Source organism: Mus caroli, unplaced genomic scaffold (assembly GCF_978045245.1).
Source record: "Mus caroli unplaced genomic scaffold, Mus_caroli_1 scaffold_16, whole genome shotgun sequence".
Lineage (NCBI taxonomy): Eukaryota > Metazoa > Chordata > Mammalia > Rodentia > Muridae > Mus > Mus caroli.
The window spans coordinates 65,135,817-65,152,893 of record NW_028227271.1 but is presented as its reverse complement, the minus strand read 5'-3'; the positions used below and the strand labels follow the sequence as shown (position 1 = coordinate 65,152,893).

General features: G+C 36.7%; 1 protein-coding gene and 1 pseudogene across 49 annotated transcripts in view; one reads left to right on the top strand and one right to left on the bottom strand.

Annotated features, from left to right (window-relative positions):
- Positions 1 to 17,077, top strand: part of Rims2 (regulating synaptic membrane exocytosis 2) — a 522,550-nt gene that overhangs the window by 211,625 nt on the left and 293,848 nt on the right. The window lies entirely within an intron of this gene.
- On the bottom strand, positions 7,223 to 7,530 carry LOC110311036 (U6 snRNA-associated Sm-like protein LSm3 pseudogene; annotated as a pseudogene).

The window sequence follows — 17,077 nt, the reverse complement described above, 5'->3', positions numbered from 1 at the left end:
TTTATATATCTGTTTTTGTTCCAGTCCATTCACAAGTCTGAGTTCTTACTAAGACTTTGTAACATAATTTTAAATCAGGTATTGTCATATTTCTAATATTGTTCTTACATAGTCTTGATCTTGTATCTGTTGGCCCTATAAAATTCACTTATGAGTTGTAACAGTTCTGTAGATTGGTTGTTTTGTACATAAAAGCATTTGAAGCAATAGGAGACCACTTTTAGTTCTTGGTCAATATTTATTTTTTCTCTGTCTCAAAACCAAAGTGTTGAAAAGTTTGCATTAATGGTAGTGTTCCTACATTTGACTTCAAAAATTTTTGAGGATTTTCTTACAACATAAATACCATGAATTGAATATGTGAATTGCACAATTCACATATTGTGAATTGTGCAAGGTATACTTAGATGTGCAGGTATCTATATAGTACACTGACATATTCTTCTATCAGGTAATACAGTGAGTGTCTGAAATTGTCAAGTCAGAATAACTAAATACTAAAACCTCTATGTATGATTTTAAATATATTTGAGGATTTGATTAAAATATAAATATCAGGATATTGTGTGGCCAGATATTTTATTTTCAAGTTTAGGGTTTGTTGGGTAAGTGGTCTTCACAGTTTCTGATGTATAAGTAACTTCACCATGAGTAGAAGTGGCACTTTATAGTTATTTTGTATTCAGTGTTTCTTCTTGACTGTTTCCAAAGTTTGTTCTTAATCTCTTGCTTATAGTAGGTTTATTTTAACATTCCTACACATGGTTTTTGTTGTGCTTAGAGTGTTTGGATTTGTGAATATATTTCTTCTCTCTCTCTCTCTCTCTCTCTCTCTCTCTCTCTCTCTCTCTAGGCTTCTATGCAAACCTTTATCTTTGAGTTTTAGTTTTTAATTTTTGTTTTTTACCTTCCTTTGATTGTCTAGGTACTTCTGTAGAACTTTTGTAGATTATCTTAGAGGTTTATGTAATTTTTCAGATGAATGCCTGTTTAGTTTGAGTTGATCTTTTGTTGTTGTTGTTGTTGTTGTTTTGTTTTATTTATTTTTGTTTTTGTTTTTTCAAGACAGGGTTTTTCCTTGTAGCCCTGGCTATCCTGGAACTCTCTCCATAGATCAGGCTGGCCTCAAACTCACAGAGATCTGCCTGCCTCAGCCTCCTGAGTGCTAGGATGAAAGGTGTGTGCCACTGCCACCACCTAGCTTCCTTTATTTTTTTAACTGAAAAATAATATTGTTTCCATACAATATATTCTTATTGTGGTTTCCCTTTCCTCAAATCTTCAAAGATCTTCCCCATCTCCTCACATACCGGATTCCATACCTTTCTCTCTCTCTGAAAAATAAATGTACAATTGAGTTATTTTATTTATTTACGATCAACAGGATTAAAAAAAAGCTTAGTGAATTTTTAATTTCAGATATTGCAGTCTTTTCTTAAAATTACCATTTTATTCTTTTTTAAAATTTTTTTTTTGAGATTTATTTATTTATTTATTATATGTAAGTACACTGTAGCTGTCTTCAGACACTCCAGAAGAGGGAGTCAGATCTCATTACGGATGATTGTGAGCCACCATGTGGTTGACCTTCGGAAGAGCAGTTGGGTGCTCTTACCCACTGAGCCATCTCACCAGCCCCATTTTTATTCTTTTTAACAGTTACTATTTCTGTTTTGAAATTTTTCTTTTTATTCTTTATGAACCTCCAGTCTTTATTTCCTTGAATATTGTTAATACAGTCACCTGAATCATCATTTTCTGCTAATTTTAATATTCAGGTCATATATCAATCATTTTTAGTGGTGACTTGTTAATGTATTAATGATTTTTTTGAATTAAATTTGTACATATGGAACTGTATTTTGCACATGAAACTATTCTGTCTGTTTTCCTGGAATATGGTTCAATCCAGAATGCTGAGCTTTTCCTCAAAGTGTGTTTTCCTTGAGGTGATGATAGCTGGAATGTTATTATTTTAATTTAATCTGATTTATAAACAAATGTCTAATTAGAAAAAAATGAAAAGAAAACGCCGGGGATACCAATTTGGTATGTTCTAATGAGATGTGCTTCCAGTTCAGTGGTTTTCTTTTCTTTCTTTTTCATTTGTTTTCTTTTTCTTTTTGGGTCAATGTCTGAGACATCACAAACGAGACTTAAATTCTCTCTGCATTTGAGTATGGGTTTGATTCCATATTCACCTAGGGCTTTGTATGCACTTGGAAAGCATGCTATCAGCTGCACTGCATCCCAGCCCTTCAAAAGTATTCTGTGCAGGAAGTTTTAAAGGAAATTTCATGATTTTTATAATTAGAATGAGTAGGCTAAAGATGAAGTTCTAGTTTTTAGAACAATGTGTGTGTTAAAAATATAGCTATCTGTAATTATGAACAGTCTTTAGAAATTTTTAAATTCCCACATCATGTTTTTTTGCGATCTATCTCTTTTTTAATCTGTCTTTTTTAAATCTATCTCTTTTTTTTTTTGTAATCTCAACATTGTTTTTTGGTGTGTACTTCTGTGGTACTTCAATTTCAAAATGAAGTATGGGGCTCATAAGAATAGGAATGCTGTATTTTCTAGAAAAACTGAACAGCTTGTTCTAAGAACTATTTACACAAAATGTAAATTGAAGATGAAAATACATTTGAAGCTTGAAGCAATGTGTGCTCTAAAGAATATTATCACATTCCCCATGAAGCACACCCAGCAGAGGAAATACTTGTGCATATTTTTACTCTTGGCATTGTAACAAACACCTGGAGGAACTGCTCCAACCAAATGAAGACTGCTTGATTACGTAATGCAAATATTATTTAGAAATCTTTATTTGGTTATGCATCATACCATTTTTCTTAGTTTTTCATGTTGATTAATGCAAAGATTATCTCATAAAATATTACACATTTATTATTGATTCATTTTCTATATTATAAAGAGATTACAAATTTAATGAGCTAGGAATGTATTTATTGTCTTTCAGTTTTATAATCAGAAGCCCAGTTGGACTCAGCTGAATTCAAAGTATAGAGTTGCCATCAGAAAGTTTCTGGGAAGAATTTATTTCTAACTTTCCTCTGATAGTTGGCAGCATTTAGTTGTTCTCAGTGTCAAATGAAGTGCCTGTTTCTTTAGGGGTTGGTCGTACAGGGGTATTTCTTAGCTTTAGAGGTCTCTTGTATTTGACCTATGGTTTCTTCCCTTTTCAGAGACATTAATGAATGGCACCTCCAGTCCTCTTGTTTGAAATATTTTTTTTATTTCTTTTTCTGCTACTAACTAGAAAGTACTTTGTACTGTTCAAGGAATCCTGTGATTGAGTTGGACTAACTCAAGTTATGCTTCATTTGATTATACCAAAGTCAATTGATTGATAACCTTAAAACACATGTTAAATTTTTATTTTAATCAAATCATAATAAATCATAGTCATAAATATGATGCATTTTATGATAGGGTGGAAATTTAGGATGGGAGGTAAAACACTGACAGAATTTTTTACCAAACAGCATAAGAAGAAATATTTAAATTGAAATAAAATAGATTGCTACCACAATATAAATAAATACTAATTGGATGCTTAGATTAATGGATTACAATATTATGTTTACTTCCAATTCTGTATGTTTAAGTTCAATAAAATGGTTTAATATCTGTTGCAGTAAATCTCCCCAACCCAAAAATGTCCCGGCAATGAAAACACAACACAGTTAATATGATTACATTCTGTGCGCCTAGATTGGCCAGATCTACCACTAGACAACCATCTTCTCCATCTTTGAGACCCCTTAGAACTTGCAGTTTCTCCAGGCCATGTGCTTCTGTTCTGCTTTTCTTCTTCTTCCTCCTCCTCTCCCTCTTCCATTTTCTCTTTCTTCTCTCCCCCATCTTCTGCTCCACCTTCCCTTTTATCTGCCCAAGCATCAGCTTTCCTTTATTTTACAAATTAAGGTGGGAAGCAGGTTTATAGGAAATCACCTGAGTGCTGACTCATTCCTTGTTCACATGAAACCCTACACTGGTGAATAGAATTAACATAAAATGTAATTTGCCCCAGGGTATCCACAACAAATATCTGCCGTGTGTGTGTGTGTGTGTGTGTGTGTGTGTGTGTGTGTGTGTGTGTGTGTGTGTGTGTGTGTGTGTTTGTATCCCAAGAAGTTTCATTAGGGTTAGTTACAGGGGCATAGATAAAGTTTGTTTTGGAGTTGGGTTTTTTGTTTGTTTTGTATTATTCTTTTTTTTGTATTCTGGATAACAATCCTTCAAAACATAATTTTTACTATCATTTCTATTATGCTTACCATAACTTAGCAATTTAAAATTAGCAGATAATAATTTTATATACTAGTTTTCAGTAGCATTAGGTAAGTTCACTTGAAAGCTATCTAATTAGAGCTTGACTTGATTAGTAGTATCTTACAGGAAAATTTTTGTGTTTTTATTAAACTTTTTCTTCTGGTGTTTTTTGTTTTGTTTGTTTGTTTGTTTGTTTGTTTTGTTTTGTTTTTTGAGAAGATTTGTCTGTGTAGTCTTGGCCATCTTGGAACTCAATCTGTAGTCCAGGCTGACCTCAAACTCATGGAGATCTCCTTCTTTTTGCCTCCCCAGTGCTGGTATTAAAGACATTCACTTTCACTGCCTGGCTAGACTTTTAATTAAAATTACTCCTCCAGCCGATATGTGCTATCTCAACTATTGTAGAACTTTACTACTTAGAAGAGACTTTAAGTATAACTGTTTAAAAATGTTGTCTGTTTTAATTCATATATATTGCATATTATATGTTTGTTGATATATAAATGTAGAGATTTAAACTAGTATGTGTAAGCACAAGTCACCATGAGTTATAATTTAGAATTCTAGTGTTTGTCCAAGGCGCAGGAGTATAGTGGTATAACAAAAGAGGAAGCCAAATAAAATGTTCCTCTCTTTCTGTCTAGTAGCATTATATGTTTCTCCTGTTTGTTTCAGGAAGGTCAGACTTCCTGTTAGCAAGTTTGGTTGTTTTGTTTGGGGATGTTAGTGTAGTTGCTTATCTTCTGTACCCAGGTCTCTTTCTTTTTATTACCTAACCACTGCCACATATATTTTGCATTCTATTTTATTTCTTCTCAAAAGCTATATATTTTTATAGGTTATTTGTGTATGTATTATGTATATATTTTCATGTGGGAGTATGTACATGCATGTTGTATGTGTGTGTGTGTGTGTGTCTGCATGTGCCCATGTTGGCCAGAGGCCAATATTTGGTTTCTTTTTTGATCTTTGTCCATCTTACTTTTTGAGAAAGTATGTCTTACAACTTGGAGCTCCCATTTCAGCTAAACTAGCTGACATGGAGGTTCCATGGATTTGCATGTGTCTGTTCACAGTGCTGTATTTCAGGTACCTACCAGTGCATATGGCTCTCATTGGGGTGTGGGGACCAAAACTAGGTCCTTAGGCTTGCCCAGCCCTTGCTTTCTCTCTAACCAAGCCTTCTCTCTAGCTCCTGTCCTTTGCTTTAAAAAAAAAAAAACTGAAACCTTTTCTTTCACACAATATGTTCTGAGCATGGTGGACATGAGCTGCTCCCCAGCTCCTTCCAGATCCTTTTCTGTCACTGCTCTAGAGGTAGTTGGGACCTGGGATAATGGAGCCGATAAATGAAGGAGGCAGACAAAAGTCTCATCCAATAGCCAATATTATTCACAGCCCCAGAAAATTTATACTGTAGGATTAAAAATGGTCACAGGAGTAAAGTTCTCACAAGTTGTATACAATCATGAGGACAATCCAGTTGTGGCAAAACCATTTTTTTTATAGAGGTATATAAAGGATAATTTAAACATTTAATTGAAAACCGAGAGCAAACAATGATGGGTAATCTGAAGCAAACTTACTTCTATCTGCTACAGCTGGGGGAAGCAGGAAAACACATCCAAAGTGCAATTCCATGGTTTGAAGAACCTAAGGCCACAAGACTCATAGTTCTTAGAACGTTTTCACAAGCACTCCTCTCCTGGAGTGTATTCTGTCGCTTCTCACTTCCCTACCTACCCAACTTTGCCCTTTATTCTCCTTTTATAAAACAATTAGACAAACAAACAAGCAAATCAGGATTTAAAAGAAAACCAAAAAGCACACAACACACACACACCATAAAAACCACATAATTAGAAACCACAATATGCAAGCAAAATACCAATGTGACAAAAGATGAGCAAACAAAGCAATATGAGACAAAAGTCTACAAAAATACTATCAGGTTTATTTTGGATTGGCCATCTACTGTTGGGCATGGAACCTCATGTGGTTAATATACCTAGTAAGACTCCATTGGAGAAAACTGGTTTTCCTTTGTAAGTAAATGTCATTTGCAGGTAGCTTCTTGGTTAGGGATGAGAGCTTGTATCCAATTTCCCTCTCAACATGAGGAAACTTTCTGACTTGAACCAGTGCATGCTCCTGCTGTCTCTGAAATTTCATATTTCAGTCCTGTTGTGTCTTGAAGATACTGTTTCCCTGGTATCATCCATGCCCCCTGGCACTTAGAATTTTTCTGTTTTTTCTTCAAACAGCTCCCTGGACCCTGAGAGGGGTTTGCTTGTTTTGCTTGTTTGTTTTCTGAGGCAGGGTTTCTCTTGCTCTGTAGACCATGCTGGACCATAACTCAGATATCTGCCTAGTTGGTTCAGTGGTGACCTTTAATCTCAGCACTCAGGAGGTAGAAGGGTTTGCTTTTTAATGCACACTGCCATTAATATCCTTAAATTCTCCCAGTTCCTGAATGTATATTTGTGTCTTCTCAGTAAATCCTTTCATAAACTCTATGCAGTTAAAGTACTTATCTGATAATTGAGACACACTGGTCATCATATATATATATATATATATATATATATATATATATGTGTGTGTGTGTGTGTGTGTGTGTGTGTGTGTGTATAAACGTTAAATTTAATTTAAAGAAAAACAACCTGAAAGTAACTGCAAGAACAATGGGCAAACCAACTCCTGCAAAGAACAAGATGGTCATACTGAGTGGAGGGCTGGAGAAAGAACCAGGTCATTTAGCTGGAGAGCTTGTGAGTTACTTGCAAATGAACTTCTCTGAGGGTAGAAGGATTCGCAGGTTATTTCTGACCATCAGAATGCATGTGCGCTTCTCTCTCTGGGAGTGGCCTGTACAGCTCAAGAGGCAAAGTCCTCACTTCCCTACATAGGTTCCACTTTTGTCTCAGCCACCTCTCAACAGAGGGGCGACTAGAACACCATCTCCCTGGAAGAAGAGCATGGGATGTTTCCTTTTGTTGATTTATCTCTCTCTCCATATGTCTCCTCATCACTCTCTATCGTCGTCATAGTTTCTTCTATGTCTCCCAGGACCATATTTAAATGTTGATCATAAGCATGCACTCTTCCTTGAAGCTCTTGGTCATTTCTCATTTTCGCAGAAATTCACTCATCCAAGCTGAGCCTGATAAGATCCAGAGGTTCCTCTCCCGTATCGGAGGCGGTCTGTTGCTGATCTACGCTGTCCTCCATGTTTTCCCACACTAGTCATCTTTAAAACTGTTTCTCTATTGCTCTCCATTCTTATGACTATGGATTCCTTCCTTCCTAGGTACATTCATTGTATATGGTTTCTTGTGGAGATTCTATGCTGTGTTTCATCTAAAGGAAGCTGATCTTTTGACAGAGAACCACCTTATCAAGACTCTTGATAGGGTGCTGAGATCTGAGCTCTGTCAACTGATAGAGCAGTAAGCGCTCCCGAGCCGTCTCTCCATCCTCCAAATTGTATTTTTTTAAAAAAATCGTTTAAAATTAGTTCCTTGAGAATTTCATATAAGGAGTTTTGATCATATTTACCCTGCCTTCTCATTATGGGCAGTTTGTGGTGTTAAAATATTCTTAGATGTGGGGCCTTCTCCTGAATCTGGTTGCTTTATCAGGAACTACACCCTTGAGGCACCCTGACCCTTCCCAGCAGCTAACACTCTCCATACTTGATTCTTACACTTTCCTCAGACTGTCCTCTTTGCTTGGCTCACTTCCTTCCTTCCTTCCTTCCTTCCTTCCTTCCTTCCTTCCTTCCTTCCTTCCTTCCTTCTTTGTTGAACTGTTTATAGGGAGAGAGCAACTGTGAGACTCCATTTCTCTTAGGAACCCCAGAGTGTGTTGTCTTGTGCACTCTTAAATTGCTTAATTCATAAACAGCATAGTTTTTTCTTTTTTTCTGTCTGTGTCATGAAGATGCCCTAATATTAGCTCTTCAGAAATCCATTATTTTGCAAAATGTGACAAATGTTCACAAAATACCATCTCTAACCGGAGTGTAATAACATTTACATGTTTGTTTACCTCATTTCATTCATTCAACTTCTCCAATTTATCCTAATTCTTTTTATATTGGTTCCCAATTCATGTGCCCCTGAAAAGCATTAATTATCTCATTTTTAGAAAAGATATTTTTCTGCTTAATTTTATACTTCACCTATATTGTTCTAGGATGTAGCTCATTCTACTGATGAATAATATATTTCATAAGGTTATAGCACATTTTGTCACATGTTCACTGATGGTTGTTTGAATCGTTTCTACATTTTTGCTATTATGAAAGTGCTACAAATATTTTTTAATACGTCTCCATAAATACATTTATAAGAATTTTTCTTGGATATGTTCCACTCACATGTTCAAGTATAGGTGGTGATGCTAAAGTGCTTTCCAACTGGGATTTTAGACAATGACAATTCAATGTGCATGCTTTACAATAAACCTAATGAAGACACTGGCTGACCTAAACCAGAGCTCCTGCTATGAGGGATACTTGTCAGTATCAGTAGGCTATTGATACTGCATATAGCAATAGGATAAAAGAGCTTTAAATGACTTGGCTTATACCACAATTTTTTTCTGTTCTAATAGCATATAGTAACTAATTATTAGTGAAAATGTCCTTTAAAGATGATATTTTCATAAATGTGTATAATGTATTTTAACCCCTTTTTGTTCTCCTTCCATTTCTGATGATCATCCAAGTCTTCCCCGCTCTTCTCATTTCTATTTTTCATCCAGGGCAGGTGTGACCTTTGATATATTTTTAGGGTTTCTTATAGGATCCTGAGTCGGTGATTACCTGTAAGAATATGGACTCCTTACTAGTTGTTACCCTAACCTGAAGAACGACAAAGCTTCCCTTCTTCAGTGATTATAGCTGACTGTAGTCACAGTATTAGACATGGCTTCCTTCCTGTAAGGTGGGTCAAAAATCAAACTTTCGAGCTGTTGGTTACCCTCATTCCCGACTTGCTGCTTCACGGTAGCTCTATCTTCATAGCTGGGTCAGTAGTGTAGCACACAGGGGCTACAGCTGAATAAAGTTATTATGCAGTCCTCCCTGGCAGCCTGCCCAGCACCTTCTGGCAGAATGTGAACTAGTCCTCAGGGAGGCTGTTACCCATCTCTTAGCTCCAGCTTGGTTCCTGTGCACATGGTGTCTTCAGCAATAGGGTCTTGTGATGCAGTTCTAGTGGACAACCACGTGCTGTGCGGACTCAGCGACCTCTCTTACTAACTGCTTGCCATTAGCCTGCCTGGCACAGGGGCTTTTATTGAGTAACCCATGGCTTCTGAAAGCATCTTCGTATCTACCAACATAGAAAGCACTGTCGTTCAAGCTTTATTTTTACCTTTTTTTATTTTTTATTTTTATTTTTTATTTTGGAGCATGACTTAAACAGTTGTATCATATTCGTGATTAAGCGTCATTATTGCTGAATGTTGCCTGAGGAGACTCGTGTTGTCTGTGGTATTAAATTAAATTTTCTGTGCAGCACTAGATCCTTAATGCTGATGCTAGGCAATTATTTTGTTTATTTTCAGTTAATTAGTTACTACATTCTTCCTCCCCAATGTCGATCAGCAAATCAATTCCTTTCTTACTTTTATATCAAGAAACAATGAATTCTAAATTTCTAAACTTCATTTCCATATTTAAATTGTTGCTTTTCTTATTAGCGGTTGCACATGAAGTTGCTTTACCAATCATTTCTTTTCTTTGAATCTTTATTCTTTAAGAGTGTAAAGTTTAGACTTGATGACTTTGTTGTTGTTGTTATTGTAAATATCCACTGTCAGCAATGAGATCCATGTAAGCCACTCAGTAAGGGTTTCACTCTCCACAGCCTGACAACATTGTTTCTAAGCTGCCTCTAGCTGTAGATGTGCAGGGAGTCTTGTCAACAATCATCGAGACCTCTTTCTCTTGCTCTTCTTACAGATGGTTCTGATGTTTGGGGAGTCTCGTAGCATCTGTTTAAAATTCTCAAACTGCTTCTGTTAAATTTTTTGAATCCTATTTGTGGTTACATTTGATTACACATTTGTAGACATTTGAGGATTGGTATTAGGAAATAGCTTTATGTTTTAAACTTATTTGGTACTAACATGAATTATAGTGCAAATATAATTGAGAAAAATACATAGAAATGGACAAATATGATTAGGGCATTTAAAGGAGTAAAGCATAACTTCACTTTGTGTGAGGTGGTAAAACCTTGCATAGAAAGCACACTTGTGTTTTGTCGTCATTCATATTATGCTTCTCAGCGGTTTGGTATTAGAGTAATGCTCGCCGACCACCTCTCTATCATTTGATTGAAAACTGTATTACAGAAAACTGATTACAGAAAACTGTAATAAATTAAAAACAAATGCTTTGAATTTGGTGATTTTTAAATGTAGCTAGTAAATAACACAATGTCTTTTTTAATCCTAAAAGAATAAGAATATGTAACACTTAGAATATAGCCTGGAAATAAACAGTGATTGTCAACCAATTATTAATATTAACTAATAATTAATATTAAACATCACTATACTATTATAATATATCATATATTACATTATAATAAAATGTTAGCTAATAGCTAATACAAATATTAATATAATTAATATAATTGATACTATAACTAATATTAATAATTTAAAATTGTATTAATATTGCAATAATTTATTATTAACCATCACTTGTCTTAGTTAATATCTTGATGATGATGTCATCTTATAGTCTCAAGATTTTACTCTAAAAAGATTATCTTATATCTACGCCTAGGTCAGAAAATATCAGCCTTTTAATACTAAACTGCCAAATTGTTTTCCTGAAAGTCTAATTTAAATAGTCAGCATAAATTCTTAAAATTGCTTTCTGTCATTGATATTACTTCATTTTGTGCTCATTTTAATTTTATTGTTCGTTACAATAAGTTCTAAAAGTGTTTTGAAGAATGCACTCATCTATGTTAGTTCATTGTAGCTGCCATAGAAAAGTGCTGTCAATTGGTGGCTCAGCAACAGAATTTCTGGGGGCTTTAAATCCAAGCCTAAGGTTCACCATGTGAGGTTCTTCCTTGTTCTTTAGCTGAGAGATGGCCACCCTTTTTACTGTGTCTATATGGTCCCAAGTCCATGTGGACGGAACCTTGTTCTGTGTTGTAGCTCTCTGTAGTAAGCATGCTAGTCACTGGCCAGGGCCTGCTTTCTGGTGTGCATCAACCACTTTCCACTTTCCAGGCTTCCATCTCCAGATGCAGATGCAGTCTTAGAGATGGGAGTCAGGCTTCAAGATACACAGCTTTGTGTGAACGTAATCCGGATCATGTAGCATTTAATTGCCAATCAAGGATAAGTTAATACATTTCCTTCTTTCCATTGAAATTTAGTGCATCTATTTCTGAATCTGCTTTTGATAGCATCTTAATGAAACTCATTGTTTTTCACTTTGAAAATAGAATTTATTTTTCATTGAAACAGTAGATGTTTTCAGTACTTTTAAAAGGAAACAGGTATTTTCTTAGACTGTGTTTACTTGATACTTTTCTCTCTTTTTTTGTATATGGTTATGCATAAAATCTTGAATACCGTGATTTTCTACAAGTCTCCATAAGGACTTACATCTGTATTTCTTCATCTGAAGGTAAACTGTGCCTAAAACTGTGCGACTTTTTTTGCCTATAATACCTTTTCATGATGATAGGCAAGCATGTCTTATTATTTATTCTGTATCTATGAGTTCTTTTATATCATCTTATGGCATGCTACCATCGTTTGACTTATTTTTGTTTCATAAATAATATGAAAATTTATGATTGCTGTAATTAAAGTACTTATTTTGGCATGTTTAGAATTTCCTTTTCTTAAAGACACGTTATAAGCCTTTGGTTACTTTCGCTGCTTTTCCTAAGGTTATGGCTAAAAGCCTGATATATATTTGGTATGCTTAGCACCTTCTAGTCCATAGTACTGAAGAAAAAAAAACAAGAAAAAGAAAATGTTCTGGTCAATTTAGTTCTTTTTTTCTACCTCCATATGTTATTGAAGGGGTTAAGAGATTTATTTCAGCTATCTTCAAGTTGAACTTTGAATCCCAGATTTGGTTTATCTCTTTGGGACTTTATTATTTAATTAAACATATGTCTACTTTAACCATGGTCCTTTAATGTTTTTAAATATTTGTGTCTGTTAGATCTAGTATTTAGACCTCAAAAGTCTGTACATGTCCTTTTCTTTAGTTTATAGTTAACTGATCATAATGGTTTAAAATACTTGAGATAGACAGGGAAAATCACAACTGAATAACAAGTTGGCTATGGTGTTAAATGTTCTTCCTGGGCATGGGGTTGTGACTTCTATGTGAAGTGACTGATTTCAATCTTCTGCCTATATATTTGTCTATCTATCTATCTATCTATCTATCTATCTATCTATCTATCTATCTATCTATCTATCTATCTACCAGTCTATCTATCCTATTATCTATCTATTATCTACCTACCTATTATCTACCTATTATCTATCCATCCATTGTCTATTTATCTATTATCTTTTGCTCCCCAAATACAATATTTTCTTTTTTATTTTTCATAAATCTAGGTTCTGAATTGCCTGTTATTCCTGCTTTGCTGCCCTTCTTACTGACTTCTGAAGGTATTAATTATATCTCATTAGCTTCTGCTATTCTGAAGTTTTATTATATTTTGTATCCACAAGTTCTAGGAGGTTCCAATCTCCTTTTATCTTTTACTCTTAGCCTGAGTTCATGTCCTTCAGACTCCCATCAGTTATCTTCAATGTCTCTTCACTAGGATATTTGTACCACATTGGCTACTGAAATGTCCCCTGAACAGTCTTAGGAAACATAATCATACCATTGCATGTTCTAGCCTCAAGTGATAGAACTAGTCCAACATAAATACCTTACATCTTTTGATCCCTTTCTCTGTAATCTTCCACAACAGTAATAAAATCTGTACTTATTCAGTGCAAACCTCTATTATTTGTTTAAGTTTCCAGGAGTATTCTAGCTCCATATTAATTTTCCACATAGACCTCATCATAGCTGATAGTCAATAATTATTATTTAACCTTTACCCAGCACATTTAGGATCTAGGCAGACAGCATTCCTTCTGTCCTGCTGGCAGATAAGATCAGATCTTCCATTGACTACAAAGGGTCAAGGAGGAGGCATGTGTATGGAAGTGCAGTCTTGTAAGACATCTACCGCGTTTGTTGTTTCTGTCTAGTTGTAATTAAGATGGTCCTCTACTCCACTAGGAGGAGTAACCTCTGCTTCTACATTCAGGTGGGTCACCTTTATGTTAGGTACGTGCACTACAAGCATCGTGTTCTGTTATGGGTCTTACAGGGCCCCAACTTTTGGATAGGTTTGCCTTATCTGAAAACTTAGTTTTATTTGAAATTCCTGCACTCATTTAACAAAATTCTGATTGGTTTTCAGCTGTTTCTCCTCTGTGTTGAAGGAAAGGGTCCCTTTAATCAGGGTCAGAGAGACCCTTGACTCTCATACTTTGTGTTTTATGAATAATGAGTCCTTGTAACTTTGTCATTTGATTTGTTTTTTAATGTATCTAGTTGGCATTCAGCGTCTGTCACCAATTCCAGCCTTTATGATTACAGATCGCACATAGCCTTTGGATGAGTGAAGTACTATTGATGCAGCACAGGCTTTTACAGATTGCATGGTTTATTGGAGAAATATTCTTGGCAAAAATTTTTAGGCAGGTGTATTAACTATTTTCTTTGTTGTTGTGATAACATAATCTGAGAAAAGCAACTTAACCTCCTTTCAATTAAGACAAGGTTTATTTTGGCTTTGGGGAGATGGTGGCAGTAAGAGCCTGGGACATCTGAAGATCCACTGTTAGGGCTACAGAGTTATGACTGGTGATGCATAGTTCTCTTTCTCCTCTTATACGTTTAGAGTTTTGTTTGTTTGTTTGTTTGACTCATTTTTTATTTTATCCTATGCAACAAGGTATTAACATTTTCTCACTTTTTTAATTCAAAAATTTTCTTACAGTTGGAAATGACATTTTAAAAAATTAATTTAATTTATTTACATTTCAAATGTTACCCCTTTCCTGGTTTCCCCTCTGCAAACCCCCCTATACAATCCCCCCTTACCCTGCTTTTATGAGGGTGCTCCTCCAACCACCTACCCTCTCCAGCCCTACCTCCCTAGCATGCTTTTACACTGGGGCATCAAGCCTTCACAGGACAAGGACCTCCCCTCCCATTGATTCCAGATAAAGCAACTTCAGCACCTTCAGCTCCTTCAGTCCTTCCCCTAACTCTTCCACCGGGATATCTGTGCTCAGTCCAATGGTTGGCTGAAAGTCTCCACCTCTGTATTGGTCAGATTTGGCAGAGCCTCTCATGAGACAGCTGTATCAGGCTCCTGTCAGCAAGCACTCCTTGGCATAAGCAATAGTGTCTGGATTTGGTGTCTGCATGTGGGATGGATCCCCAGGTGGGGCAGTCTCTGGATGGCCTTTCCTTCAGTCACTGCTCCACTTTTTGTCCTTGTATTTTCTTTAGACAGGAGCTATTCTGGGTTAAGATTTTGGAGATGGGTGGGTGGCCCCATCACTCGGGGGCTGGGGGAGCGTACCTATCCACTGGAGGTAGTCTCTAAAGACTAAAGGGGAGATAAAGGTTTCTCCCCTTTGTTGGGTATTTGGGCTAAAGTCATCTCTGTGGGGTCCTGGGAGGCTCTTGCTTTCCTGGCATCTGAGACTTTCTGGTTGCTACCCCCAGTTCTCCATCTCCCATTGATACACACATCTGTTCAATTTCCTGACCCTCCATACATCTCCTCTGTTTCCTTCCATACCTGATTTTCTTCCCTTTTTCCCCCTCCTCCTCTTCTCTTCCTTCCAAGTCCCTCCTACCCTCTACTTCCCCTGATTATTTTGTTCCCCCTTCTAAGTAGGACTGAAGCATCCACTCTTTGGTCTTCCTTCCTCTTGAGCTTCATGTGGTCTGTGAGTTGTATCATGGGTACACTCTTTGCCTAATACCCACTTATCAGTGAGTGCATATCATATGTGGTTTTTTGTGGTTGGGTTACCTCACTCAGGATGATATTTTCAAGTTCCATCCATTTGCCTGAGAATTTCATGAAGCCAGTGTTTTTAATAGCTGAGTACTATTCTATTGTGTAAATGTACCACATTTTCTGTATCCATTCCTCTGTTGAGGGACATCTGGGTTCTTTCCAGCTTCTGACTATTATAAATATGACTGCTATGAACATAGTGGAGCATATGTTCTTATTACATGTTGGAGCATCTTCTGGGTATATGCCCAGAAGTGGTATAGCTGGGTTCTCAGGTTATGTTCAATTTTCAGAGGAACCACAAACACTGATTTCCAAAGTGATTGTACCCAGCTTGCAATCCCACCAGCAATGGAGAAGTGTTCCTCTTTCTCCACATCCTCGCCAGCATCTACTGTCACCTGAGTTTTTGATCTTAGCCATTCTGACTGGTGTGAGGTGGAATCTCAGGGTTGTTTTGATTTGCATTTCCATGATGACTAAGGATGTTGAACATTTCTTTCTTTCTTTCTTTTTTTATTAGATATTTTCTTCCTTTACATTTCAAATGCTATCCTGAAAGTCCCCTATACATCCCCCCCGGCCCCACCCTGCTCCCCAACCCACCGACTCCTGCTTCCTGGCCCTGGCATTCCCCTGTACTGGGGCATATAATCTTTGCAAGACCAAGGGCCTCTCATCCCACTGATGGCTGACTAGGCCATCTTCTGCTACATATGCAGCTAGAGACATGAGCTCTGGGGGTACTAGTTAGTTCATATTGTTGTTCCTCCTATAGGGTTGCAGACCCCTTCAGCTCCTTGGGTACTCTATAGCTCCTCCATTGGGGGCCCTGTGTTCCATCCAATACATGACTGTGAGCATCCACTTCTATATTTGCCAGACACTGACATAGCCTCACAAGAGGCAGCTATATCAGGGTCCTTTCAGCAAAATCTTGCATATGCAATAGTGTCTGCATTTGGTGGCTGTTTGTGGGGTGGATCCCCGAATGGGGCAGTCTCTGGATGGTCCTTTCTTCTGTCTCAGCTCCAAACTTTGTCTCTGTGACTCCCTCCATGGGTATTTTGTTCCCCATTCTAAGGAGGAACAAAGTATCCACACTTTGATCTTCCTTCTTCTTGAGTTTCATGTATTTTGCAAATTGTAACTTAGATATTAGTTTCTGGGCTAATAGCCACTTATCAGTGAATGCATATGATGTGAGTTCTTTTGTGATTGGGTTATCTCACTCAGGATGATATCCTCTAGATCCATCCATTTGCCTGAGAATTTCATAAATTTATTATTTTTAATAGCTGAGTAGTACTCCATTGTGTAAATGTATCACATTTTCTGTATCCATTCTTCTGTTGAGGGACATATGGGTTGTTTCCAACTTCTGGCTATTATAAATAAGGCTGCTATGAACATAGTGGAGCATGTGTCCTTATTACTAGTTGGAACATCTTCTGGGTATATGCCCAGGAGAGGAATTGCTGAATCCTCTGGTAGTACTATGTCCAATTTTCTGAGGTACCACCAGACTGATTTCCAGAGTGGTTGTACAAGCTTGCAATCCCACCAGCAATGGAGGAGTGTCCTCTTTCACCACATCCTCACCAGCATCTGCTGTCACCTGAATTTTTCATCTTAGCCATTCTGATTTGTGTGAGGTAGAATCTCAGGGT